Source organism: Barbus barbus, assembly GCF_936440315.1.
Source record: "Barbus barbus genome assembly, chromosome: 28".
Lineage (NCBI taxonomy): Eukaryota > Metazoa > Chordata > Actinopteri > Cypriniformes > Cyprinidae > Barbus > Barbus barbus.
In genome coordinates, this window is record NC_136756.1 from 5,318,176 (window position 1) to 5,332,341 (window position 14,166).

Genomic DNA, 14,166 nt, shown 5'->3' on the forward strand with positions numbered 1-14,166 from the left:
TGACAGTGAAACCCAAACTTCAGCAGGTGACTGAAACCAAGAAAAAACACCTTGGGAGAAACCAGGAGCAGTCAGCTCAGCTCTCCTCTGGCCAAATGAACACCGATGGTGTGATTTATGATTTCAGGCTGCATCACTAGAGACTGATGTCATTCAGATTATTGCATCCAGATCAGGATACGTCACACTGTCATTTGATCAGAGGAGAAGTTGTAGTTTGTCCAGCAGGGCTGCTGTTTAGCCAGTAGTGGACGACTGGTTTAACAGTGACTGTAAACGTGATAAAACTGCACATGTGGTCCTAGCAGCTCCTGGCCTGACACGTTCACTGCTGGCCGTAGGGGTCTGTGAAGAGGACTTGTCTTTGCTGAGGATCTGTGCTGATGTCTGTCCAGTCGTAATGTTCACTTGTCGTGGTCTTCGCTGACATTCAGGGCTGCGTTGTGGTCTTCTCCAGGTGCAGGTCCATCATCTGGTCTGGATACGGACCGCATCCGGCTGAGTATGATAACCTTAGGACAAGAGTGATACAGAAACATTGAAATAAGTAACAAGTATCAGTGTTGACTTTTTCTCACAGCACCTGTAATCAGACAAGCACATTTGCATACAAATTTCATGACATCTCATAGCAAAGATTACTGTTAAATGTAGGATGTAAAAGTAGAAAAATAAATCAATAAGCTTAATACATACAAACAAACAAGTGGTCAGGTATCAACAAGCTGCCGCGGATAGCTTTTCCATATGATTTCTTTCTTTATTTGTGGTGTGAGCACTCACAGTTTAATGCAAATCACTGCATCTATAATATAATAGATCTCTAGATATCAATTATAAGGCCACATTTTATTTTAGTTTAATTTTCATAGTAAAATGTAGACATTTTTATAATATTTTATGTTTATATGACTCAACAGATGGCATTGGAATGATTAACTCCTACTGTATCATTAATTGCCGTAGCCCTTGACTATGTCTGCATGAAATACCTCTGCTTTTTCAGCTTTCTATCACGGAAAAAGCTTTTTTTTTTTTCACTCGGCTGTGAGAAGGGCTATGGCAATTGATGATACAGTAAGCCTTAACCGCTCCAACGCAATCTTAATTAAAATAATATAAACATAAAATGACATACAACGTCTACATTCAATACTATCCAGTCTCTGCTGTAGCCCGTGTCCTAAATTCCCAGAATGCATTGCCATTGTGACAACCACATTCCTATTCTCTACTGATATGAATCTTTTGACATTGCACATGTATGTAAAAGCTGTAGTGTGGATCATTGTCAGTATTTGACAAAATAGTTGGCTAAATCAAGTTCAAAACTATATTTAATCTTACTTTTAAAGATGAAGCAGAACATTGATGGATGAAGTAGAATCAAAAAACAGTCTGGAGCACTTGAGCTGTAAAGACCACACACACACACACACACACACACACACAAAATACACAAACGTTTTATTTATTTTTTTCAATTTCATATAAATTATTTGAAACCACATTAGAGGTGGGGAATATATTTGTCAAGATGTATATAAACAAAAATATACTTGAGCTAATATTCCAGAACTAAATATCAATGAAAAAAATAGCATAATATCACCTGCAGTTATTCCTGAAGAGGGGTGAAAAATTACCCTGTCTCACAAAAAGGAGATCCCGTCTAAATGGGCCTGTTACTCAAAATCTATGATAATGCAAATGTGTTGAAGAGCTAACGTAATTCGACCTTCCACAACGCAATTTCAGAATTAAAAATGACAACAAAGCAATTAACTATTTTATTAATGTTAATGGAAACTGTACAAATAAAGCATATTTAAACAGTATTCTTACTGTGTTCTGTCTTTCTACCCCCTGCCGGCCGCAGCTTCACTCTGAGGAGGATTGATTTTCTGAGACTCGACTGTTAGAAAACAAGTCCGCTAGTTTATTTCATATGTACTAAAACAACATTAGGAGGAGAGGTGGGGAATATATTTGACGAAATACAAGCAAAAATAGACTTGAAATAATATTCTAGAACCAAATTTAAGTGAAAAAAAGTTTATTCTCGCCTGCAGTTATTCCTGAAGAGGGGTGAAAAATTACCTAAGGTTACAATTACGATCAGGACTGGATTAAAATTTAGCTTTAGTTAGCCAACTAAACTAGCAGTTACCCGTCTCACAGAAAGGAGGAGATCCGGTCCAAATAGGCCTGTTTTTACTCAAATCTACTTTAATGCTATAATGCTAAAGAGCTAACCTTAACTGGACAATACACAAAGCAATTTCAAAAAATTAAAAACGCCAACAAAGCAATGAACTGCTTTATTAAAGTCAATGTTACTGACAACTGTACAAATAAAGAATATTTTAACAGTATTCTTACCGTGTTCAGTCCTCTTCAACCTGGCTGCAGCCACTCCACTCTGAGGAGGATTTCTCTGACTGAGACGGCACCGCCGGTACAAAAAAAAGCGCGTTCGGATGGAGAATCCGCGCAGTGTCCGTAATGAGTCCGCTAAATGACAGCGCGGGGCATATTCTGGGTGAATGACCGAACAGAGTCTGACTGTACAGCAGAGCTGCGGATCCTCCCCGGAGTCTGTTGCTATCAGGGTATGAAGATATGAGAATACATTTTGTATGCAAAGAAAACTAAAGTAACGACTTTATTCAACAATTTGTCTCCTCTGTGTCAGCATAGCAATATTTTGGAGAATATCTGCTGGACGCAAATAGTGTACGCTGTTCTGTTTCAGACGCACCGCGCAGATAAGCTGTTTTCGCTCAAATCAGAGCGTAAATAAACATAGATGAACAGCGTCCGCAGTTTGCGTCCAACGGATATTCTCCAGACTGCGGTCAGGCCAGCCTCCACTTTGAAAAACACGGTCATTCTAGCCACCACCTTATTTTGTGGTGCGCGCATTGCGGTAATGGCGTGTAAAAACTCAAATCAAAGGAAAAGCGATCTCTATCATTCATTCAGTTTCTCTGGCTTTACAGCTTTACAATACAATTTATTTTGTATAGCTCTAAAAAGGAAACTCCCTATTTCCACAGACCAGTTTCAATTCAGATTAATAGTCCACTACCCCAGGGTGTCACTCAACTAGTTTCAAGACGATCTGATGTTGCAATACAAAATTAAACCTCTACAAAAACTCATACATGACCAGTTTTGTCTTTGATTTTAGGTAGCTCTAAAAAGGAAACTCCCTGTTTGCACAGAACCATTTTAATTGAGATTGACAGTCCACTACCCCAGGGTGTCAGCCAGTTTCAAGACGATCTGATGTTGCATTACATAATAAAATCTCATATTCTACCTGTTCTGTCTGTGATTTTGGATATCTCCAAACAGGAAACTCCCTGTTTACAAAAACAAAGTTTTCACTTTAAATTGATAGTACACCACCCCAGAGTATCGCTCAGCCAATGCTGATACTGTCTGATGTGTCATAATATAATAAAATCCATAATAAATCTCATATAACCTGTTTTGTCTTTAATTTTGGATAGCTCTAAAAAGGAAACCGTGCACGGTTACTGTCGTAACCTCAGTTCCCTGAGATACTCCACTTCGTACTGCATCTTGTCTAAAGACACTATGGGAACACAGTTCAATCACGCCGTGCTGATAGAGGAATGACTCAATTTATACCTCCTCCAGCATCAAGCATAACAATAACTCCAAGGCTAAAGCAGGCTAAACTCAAAGAGGTCACGCCCGGCCTGGATACTCGTTCCAGAACTTCTTGCATTTCGGCACCCTGGGCCGAAACATACCAATCAGAGAGCTTGAGCGCCGTGCGGCCAAGAGTTCTCTGTCAGAAAGTTCCCATGTAAAAAATGTGCCATTAAGCAGAGAGGACCCTGGCCTGTAAAGGGGGTCACACACCGAACGAGAAGCGCAGCGCCGCGCAGCGCCGCGTCTAGGACAACTCGAGGTATCGCACACCAGACGCGTACATTCTATAATTCGAAACATGTTCTGAGCTGCAAGATGGGTGAGTTTTAACGTCATTTGTTATTATTATTATTATTATTATTATTTTAAACATATTATTTTAATTGATAATAGCTGAGTTTTCAACGTTAATCAATGAAAAGTATCTGTGTTATGAAAATCTGTTATTTTTTTGTTGTATCTGTTGACTAGGCAATTTCAACATTTCTTATGCTGTAGCTACTAATATGATTTTTTTTCTCAATAAAAACAAAGATGATACATTTTTGTGTGTAAGGTATGCTTATTTCTTTGTTAACTTCAATTATAATCATATTCCTGTTGAGGTAACGTTAGGTTGTCATAATTCAACACGATTGTTTACTTAAAATAACAATTGTCAGTTTGTGGTCAACATTATTGTTATTTTTAAGGACATTATGAAGTTAAGACAATGTCTGTACTGTACGTTATTTTATGATTGTACTGTACAATTACATGCAGTTGTTGCTAGACTGTCACTGAACATTTTACCTCAGATCGTAAATTAAACATTCTTACCTGAAAACCCGATGACATCGGCAATCTTCCTCCACGCTGATGACTTCCTTATGTTGTCTTTGAAGATTCTGTGGTTTGTGGCATATAATTCTGGGTATTTCCCTACTTCGTTGATTAGTTTTTCGTCGTCCATTGCGGTCCGCTACTCCGCTATTTAAATGACCTGAAGTGTGTTGTAACGGTTGTGTCCTGATAAATCCAGTAGGTGGCAGCCGACGACAGTGAATGTAATATTTTGCGTATATAAAAATGTCTCAAGAGAAATATAAAAGATTAAAAGGATTACGTTTATTATACAGTTAATTAATGTTTTCATTTTATTCAAGCTGTAAAACTAATATAAGCTGTACAGTATTTAGCAGCAGTGGTATCTTGGTATAGGCTAATGTATTAACAACGATTTGAGACAAATATGATGTTATTTAATATAAAACAATGCAGATGGCGCGCTGTGGCGCGGCAGGAATTTGAACAGTGTCCTGAGTCGTTGCTGGGCGCCGCGGACAGACGCCGAATGACGCCGCCGGTGTGCGTACACACATAGAAAACAATGTGTTCGAATTTTAAAGACATGGCGCGACGCGACGCGGCGCTGCGCTTCTCGTTCGGTGTGCGACCCCCTTAAGACCGGTACGTCCAGGTTATAAAACCTAGCAAATGTGGACGGCGAGGCCCAGCCGGCCTCCGCACAGATCTCTGTAATAGACCCACCACTAGATCACGCCCACGATGAGGCGATGCCTCTTGTGGAATGGGCTCGTACTCCGATGGGGCATTGTAGGCAAAAGGACGAGTACGCTAGCATAACGGCATCCACTATCCATCTGGAGAGGCTCTGCTTCGTAACCGGGCACCCTCTGGCACGGTTACCGTAGCTAACAAAGAGTTGTTCCGACTTCCTAAAGGGGGTGGAACGCACAAAGTAGATTCTCAAGGCTCTGACAGGGCAGAGCAAGGATAACTCTCGGTCCTCATCAGAGGGAGGAAGCGCGGAGAGCGTGATGACCTGGGCTCTGAATGGAGTGGAAAGCACTTTGGGCACATAACCCTGCCTTGGTTTCAGGACGACCTTGGAGTCGTTAGGCCCAAATTCCAGGCAGGCAGGGCTAATGGAGAGCACCTGCAGGTCTCCTACTCGCTTGACCGATGCTAGTGCTAAGAGCGGAGCAGTCTTTAGTGACAGTGACCGAAGGGTAGTGGACTGTAGTGGCTCAAAGGGAGGGCCCTTCAGGGCCCTCAACACCGTGGGCAAGTCCCATGTAGGGACTGTGAGGGGCCGAGGTGGATTCATCTTCTTGGCACCCCTCAAGAAGCAGACAACCGAAGTGTTCCTGCCTGGCCTGCTATAGGGTGAGGCCGCTATAGCTGCTACGTAGACCTTGAGTGTGGACAGGGAACGTCCTTTATCCAGTAATACTTGCAGGAAGGACAGAACCACCAATAAGTCAGAGGTAGACGGGTTTTCACCACGGTCTAGGCACCATGTGGAGAACACAGACCATTTAAGGGCATAGAGGCGTCTCGTAGACAGTTCTCTAGCCTCAGAAATGGTATTTAACACGCTCTCTGAGAAGCTCACGGGCACCCATCCAGCGGCCAAAGGTGCAGGTCCCACAGATCAGGCAGAGGGTGCCAAATTGTCCCGTTCGCTTGAGACAGGAGGTCCCGTCTCAGAGGAATGGGCCACGGGGCTGCTATGAGCAGCTGAGTCAGCACTGACAACCAAGGTTGATTCTTTCACAGGGGGGCCACCAAGAGGACCTTGTGTCCCCGCTCCCTGATTCGCCTGATAACCTGTGGAATCAGGTCGATCGGGGAGAACGCGTAAAGGAGGAGTTTGGGCCATACGTGGGCCAACGCATCCTCGATCTTCGAATAATAAGTCAGGTAGTGAGAGTTGGCTCCTGAGGCGAAGAGGTCTACCTCGGCCTCGCCAAAGATCTGTGGATGGAGCGTCCACTCCTCTGAGGGAACATTGCTCCGAGATAACTTGTCCACTCCTTGGTTCAATTTGCCCAGAATGTGCGCCTCTCTCAGTGAGCGCAGATGGGGTTGAGCCCATTCCAGAAGATGTTTTGCCAGTAGGCAAAGGCGCTTCGAGGAGAGGCCTCCTTGGTGATTTATGTAGGACACCACAGACATGCTGTCCGAGTGGATTAGCGCGTGGTGTTCCTTCAGGTCTGGCAGGAAGAACTGGCAGGCTCGACATACTGCTAGCATTTCCAAGCAGTTGATGTGAAGCCTTTTCTCCGCTTTCGACCAATGGCCTAAAGTCGGTTTGCCTTCGCACAGCGCCCCCCAACCTGTGTTGGAGGCATCTGCCGTGACAACCTTTCTCCTGCAAACCATTCCCATGGCCATGCCCTTTTCCACCCAGTGAGGGTTTTTCCAGGGGGCTAGGGCTGTTACACAGGCCTGGCTCACCCTGATACCCAGGCGTCTGTGATGCCACGCATGTGATGGAACTTGTGGTTTCAGCCAGCGCTGAAGAGGTCGCATGCGAAGCAGACCAAACTGTAGTGCTGGTGACGCTGCGGCCATGAGGTCCAGCATCCTTTGAAATGTCTTGAGAGGGCGAGTGGCACCGATCTCGCAGGAGGTCGCGAGTTCTCGCATGGCCAAAGCACGTTCTGGCACGACTATGGCTCTCAATTGAGTCGAGTTGAGAACTGTTCCCAGGAACGATATTTGTTGGCTGGGAGACGGCGTGCTTTTGGCGAAGTTGACCCTGAGTCCCAGGCACTCTAGGTGGCAGAGGAGGAGGGTTCTGTGCAATAAAAGCTCCAACTCTGACTGGGCCAGAACGAGCCAGTCGTCGAGGTAGTTGAGAATGTGGACTCCCATCTGTCTCGGAGGGGAAAGAACCACGTCCATGCACTTTGTAAAAGTACAGGGGGCCAGAGACAGTCCAAAGGGAAGGACTGTGTACTGATAAGCCACTCCCTCGAAGGCGAATCTCAAGAATCGTCTGTGATGGGGGGGCTATCTGGACGTGAAAGTATGTGTCTTTCAGATCCAAAGAAAAGGACCAGTCCCCTGGCAGAATCTGCGAGAGGATCTGTTTCGATGTGATCAGCCTGAACAACCTCTTCATGAGGGCGCAATTTAGGCATCTGAGATCGAGGATGGGCCGGAGGCCGCCATCCTTTTTGGGGACGAGGAAGTAATAGCTGTAGAAGCCTGACTCGTTCTGAGCTGGAGGAACGCTGAAGCCGCCTGTCCAGCCGAAGTGTAGGAGCGTCCAGCGAGCGCTGCAGTGGTCCTGCATGGCTTAGATGGGTGGGCAGCCTTTGCCTTCCAGCCGATAGCAGAGGACGGGCAGAGATGCGCTGCCACTTATTCGTCTAGAGGAGGCATCTTCTCGTACCCTTTTTTCTTCAGCACGTCAACCGTGGTGAGGGCGGGTGAAGCGGAAGTACGAAGGCGAGCGGAGTAGGGGGAGCGCCATAATCTTGTGAGCTCATCGTGAACTTCAGGGAAGAACGGTGACGATCGCTGACGAGGGGCCTGACGGCGCCCCGGCAGGAACCACTCACCACTCATTGAGATGGCTCTTCCGGTGGAGACCACTCCAGACCTAGCTCTTCCACCGCTTTCGAGAGGATGCAGAGAAGATCGGCATCCATCCCAGCCTTAGAAGACGGGAGAAACCTCTCTGTGTGGCCGTGCGCTGAGATCCTCCGCCCTGCTGTTTTTTCCTCATAGGTCCTTGCAAGGAAGAAAACGGCAGGGCGCAAGGGGCGGTGTCGCTCTGTGAAAAGAAAGCTATCCGCGAGCGCAGAGAGGCGAGACTGATGTTCTCGCAGTGAGAACAGTCAGATCCAGCAAGCGCGGCATCTGCATGGGATCTCCCCAAACAGGACACACACTCGCTGTGGCCATCATCGGCGTGCAGGGAGGACCTGCACGAACCGCAGTAATGGCACGGCATTTGCAACAACGCCGTTTGCTCTTTTAGAAAAGAATGCGTGAGCTTCGCCGGATGGCTGCAGGGGAGTGGGACCGGAAACTGCTGCAGTGCTGATGGCGCTGAGAAGGCGGCGCATCCAGCCTAGCAGAGGTCGCTGGTTCCAGCTGCGAGGCATTTCAACGGCGAGCAGGTTTCCTGGATCAGTGAGAGACGAAGTCGTCGTCGTCGCTGTAGAAGAAGACATCTGAGTTCCTATGGCGAAACGGTCACTTATATAGCCAGATGGCTCCGTTTTTAACACACTGCACGAATGAATGCTTCAGTCAGAAGGAAAAAAAACTTTTCCCATAGCGTCTTTAGACAAGACGCAGTACAAAGTGGAGTATCAACAGGGAATCCCTGTTTCCACAGACCAATTTCAATTCAAATCGACAGTCCACCACCCCAGGGTGTCACTAGGCCAATGCCAGGACGGTCTGATATTGCATTACAAAATAAAAGCCCTCCAGAAACTTGCATATAACCTATATTTGCCATATTTTCAGATAGCTCTAAAAAGAAAATTCCCTGTTTCCATAGACTGTTTTCACTTCAGATTGATAGCACACCACCCCAGAATGTCACTTATGCAATATCAGGACTATATGATGTGTAATTCCAAAACGAAAGCCTTCCAAAAAATCTAATAAATTTGGTTTTGTCTGTGATTTCAGATTGTTGTAAAAAAGAAACTTCTGATTTCCACAGACTAGTTTCCCCTCAGATTAACAGTACACTTTTTCACATTGTTACTTACACGATTTCAAGACTGTCTGATGTTGAATTCCAAAATAAGAGCCCGCCAAAACTTTTATACACGCTGTTTTGTCTACACAGTCCTAAAGTAGTGTAAATGATACCATGAGAAGGCGTACTATCAATCTGATGTGAATGTAGTCTGTGTGAACAAGGAGGTACTCTTTTCTACTTATCTGAATCATTAGAAAGTCCTGACATTGTGTGAGTGATATGGTTTAATGGATAAAATGGTTTGGGGAAACAGAGTTTCTATTTTATACAAATCTAAACTGCTATACAAAACATCTTATGAGTTTTTGAAGGACTTCAATTTGTAATATTGTACCAGATAATCCTGACATTGTGGGAGCGACACTGAGGAGGTGTACTAGTCATCTGAAGTGAAAGTGGTCTGTGGAAACGGGGAGTTTCCTTTTTAAACCAATCCAAATAGATGCACTCTAAAAAATGCTGGGTTAAATATAACCCAGCGCTGGGTAAAATATGGACGAATCCAGCGATTGGGTTGTTTGATCCCAGCGGCTGGGTTACTGCTCAGAAGGTTGGGTTAAACATTTAACCCAGTTGTTGGTTGAAAACAACCAAGCATGTGTTCTGTCCAATAATCCAGCACTGGGTTGTTTTTAACCCAGCATTTTTTTAGAGTGTAGACAGAGCATCTTAAATATGAACCTTTTATTTTGGAATTATACATAAAATAGTCCTGGCACTGTGTGAGTTACTCTCTGAGCAGGTGTACTCTCACTCCGAAGTGAAAGTGGTCTGTGGAAACAGGGAGTTTAATTTTATAAAATCAAAGGGAATCTCTTATACCAATCAGAATTGACAGACAAAATACTATTTGGAGGGCTTTTATTATGTAATGCAACATCAGATCGTCTTGAAACTGGTTGAGTGACACCCTGGGGTAGTGGACTATTAATCTGAATTGAAACTGGTCTGTGGAAACAGGGAATTTCCTTTTTAAAGCTACCTAAAATCACAGGCAGAACAGGTAGAATATGAGATTTGGAGGGCTTTAATTTTGTAATGCAACATCAGATCGTCTTGAAACTGAGTGAGTGACACCCTGGGGTAGTGGACTATTAATCTGAATTGAAACTGGTCTGTGGAAACAGGGAGTTTCCTTTTTAGAGCTACCTAAAATTAAAGCCAAAACTGGTCATATATGAGATTTTGGAGGGCTTTTATATTGTAATTCGAAAATCAGACATTCCTGACATTGGGCAAATGACAATCTGGAGTGGTGTACTGTTAATCAAAAGTGAATTTTTTTTTGTGGAAACAGGGAGTTTTCTTTTTATAACTATGTGAATTTACAGATAAATATGGTTACAAGTTCATGAAAGGCTTTTATTTAGTTATTTCTCATCAGTTATTTTCATATTATTTGTTAATTCTACATTTAATATTTCTCAACATTTGAAGTCATTCATTTTATCAGACCGTTTTTTTGTTTTTTTTTAACATTTGTATTATTTAAAATGTATTTATTTATTCGTTCATTCATTTATTTATTCATTATTGACAGAGAAACTGGCTGAATAAATGAATGCCAGAGAATGCTTTTCCTTTGATTTGAGTTTTTACACGCTATTACCGTGGAGGCTGGCCTGACCGCAGTAAAATAAGCTATGCTGACGCAGAGGAGATGAATTGTTGAATAAAGTCGTTATTTTTGTTTTCTTTGCATACAAAAAGTAAAGCAGGGGCAAGTGATTAATGACAATTTTCATTTTGGGAATGAAAGTAACCGTTTAAATGTAATATTTTTGTTTGATATTGACAGCTGTTTGGGGATTTGGTGTAACCAAAACATGTTACATGCCAGTTATTCTTGAGAAGTGGGAAACTGAACAAATAAAACCTTGTTCTCAGACAAATTAAACTACATTTATGTGTCTTATATGTACTAATCTACTGAGCTATGCTTTGATTCAACCTCCCAAGCATTCAAGATGATTTTAACATTTCAAAACACATTCTCTTGTTAGCAGCACATTCTCAACAAATATAAAATATCATAATGAAATATTATCTAAATATATAGATAATAAAGAGACGGAGTTGACCCATCTGACGGTGGTGACTAAAACCTGAATATGTAGTCTTTTTAACTATCCCATACATTGAATCAATCAATTACTGTATTAAAACAAACATAACAAACAGTGAGTGTTATTGTTTATAAAGCTTTGATGCAAGATCAGGGGCGTTTCCTCCGAGGAGGCAAGGGAGGCAGTGTCTCCTCAAAAAATTAGATGAGAAATAATCAATATTACAAACATAAATCGCAAATATTACTAAATATGGCATTAAAAATATAAGTCATTTTACAATAAGGTGTCATTTAATATAACATGACATCTATTACAGCATTAATCTTTGTTTATTAGTTAATACAAATACAGTTCAATGTTAGTTCACAGTGCATAAAACTGTTAACAAACAACTTTTGATTTTAATAATGCATTAGTAAATGTTGAAATTCATAATAACTAAGACTAATAAATGCTGTAGAATTAGGCTATTGTTTATTTTTTAGTTTCATGTTAACTACCTTATTGTTTCCAGAATACTGTTCAAATTGTTACTGCCTTTAGTTATTATTTTGGAATAAATATAAAAATGCATAAAAACACTTAAATGTATAATTAGTATTAAAATAATTAAATAAAAAATAATAATAATATGAATAAAATACAAAATATAATTATATTTGTTCTCTTTTTTTTATGTAATATTTATTTACCCAGGAAAATGTGACAACATTAAGTGTAACAGACACACACACACACACACACACACACACACAAATATACATATATATTTTTTTATATATATAAACTGCCTCCTCATTTTAAAACACCACCGCACGCCACTCTTCAAGATTCATATTTGAGTATTTTGATATATTATTGGAACACAAAATCTGACGGTGTTGACAAATTTGGCATTTCTTTCACAAAACAAACATTCATGCAGTTGCCATTTAATTTTTTTCTGTTGATGCTAATGGAACCTGCTTCAGGAGAATAAAATTATCTAAATATTTCAAATAATGTCCTCAGAAATTGGCAGGAGGTGTTGACATCATGACTGTGACCAGGAAATATTAACATTGAGATATTCTAAAAGTATAAAACTGACCATAGCCTGTCTGACGCCGATGTACTCTGCAGAGGAAGACTGTGGCAAGGGGGTCCTTTAGAGTGACAACTGCCCCTGATATTCCCTGATTTTATTGCATTTTAATAAATGTCTGACGGTGTTGACACAAAGTGAGGACACAACTTTGAATCCGTATGAAACATGTATGCGTCACTGAAAAATAACCTTGCTTTGATATGAGACATTATTAAGTGTTGCTTTTGATAAAAACAAGCTATTTTTTTATCATTAAAAACATTTTTATCCATTTTATAGCATATTAATGATTGAACCCTTCTCTGTGGACACACGGTTTTAGATTTCACATAATACTGATCAAATTGAAGGGGATAATTGTGTTAAATGCATTCTATTATTAATCCCCATTACATTTACAATTGAAAATATTTTTATTTTTTAAACCTGATAGCAGTTACTATTGCTGGACATGTTTTGTCCCATGTCTCAAGAATGACTGATGTGGCATGTTACACATGTTGTATTTTTTGGACCAGTTTTATTACATTTTTGCTCCTGAAATGCTGGGATCAGAATAATCCCGTTGTTTTTTTTTGGGGGGGGGGGGTTTGTTTTGAACAACTGGCTTCTGGATTTATTCTCAGGAAGAGACGTTTGTACGCAGACCGTAAAATCGTTTAAATCCCTTCCAAAAATAGCATTCTGAAGTGTAATTATTCCACCGTTTTATACAACTATTGCATGATTTGCCCTAGACTCATTGCAAACGAGTGTGACTGACTTACTGATAAAAGTAACAGATGTCAGTTGCTGCCTCAATAGTGTTCATCCCTTGTACGACCCGCTTGTCCTATAGGGTCACATTGTTTCAGAGCAGCTTTACTGAATAAATAATGTTAATGTTATAATATATTATCTCTTCATTCCTTATCGTTGCATTTAACATATTGAGCTGAGCAAGACAGAAAGGGCCTGTGCATTAATCTTAATAAAGGGCCAAACACCAGAAATGAGTAGCCTTTAACATGTATAATAACCCTATAATGTGTATAAAGGTGGGATAAAAGCCTGAAGCTGTACTAGACGGTGCACAGTTACTTCCACCTCGTGGTCAAAAGGATGGAGCGCACATATTTATTTGGCCCTTTATTAAAATTAATGCACATGCAGGCCCTTTCTGTTTAATTTTGCCGAGTCCTAAGCAGCTGTATTTACATGTTTTAGAACCATTAAATCATTGTCAGATTTAAGATTTCAGAAACGTAACTGGGTTCATGGGTTTACTTTTTCAATCAATAATGAATTACTCAATGACACAAGCTGTTTGTGTTATTCAGTCAGATTGTGTTTGTAAAAAATTATGCATTATACATTTAAGCTATCTTTGATTACATGTGCTTGTTGTCTCCAGCAGTTTTTTAAATATTAGTTTTAAGCATCTAGATGGAAACTGAAATTCTAATCTGTTTCTATTTTTGCTAGAGATGTGGCTTTAATGATCACAGTAAAACCATAATAATGAAATACAATAAGGCATTTGGTTCAGGCAAGTCATATTTATATCTGGGGCAATTTGTACTATTTGTTTTAGATCATTTTATTTCATTTATATACAATTTAATGTCAGCTGGCCAAATCAGCGTTTTGAAAGTTTATCTTTTTAACTTGTTTTTCGTACAAAATGCTTATCATATTTAGTGTTTGTGTATTGCTGAAGAGCCAGTAGTTAATTATATTTTAAATATAGATGTGCTTTAATGAAGTGAAGAATTCTTCTTCTCAAAACAGTGTTAATGGGTTGTCTTACTCAAACAAGAAAACAG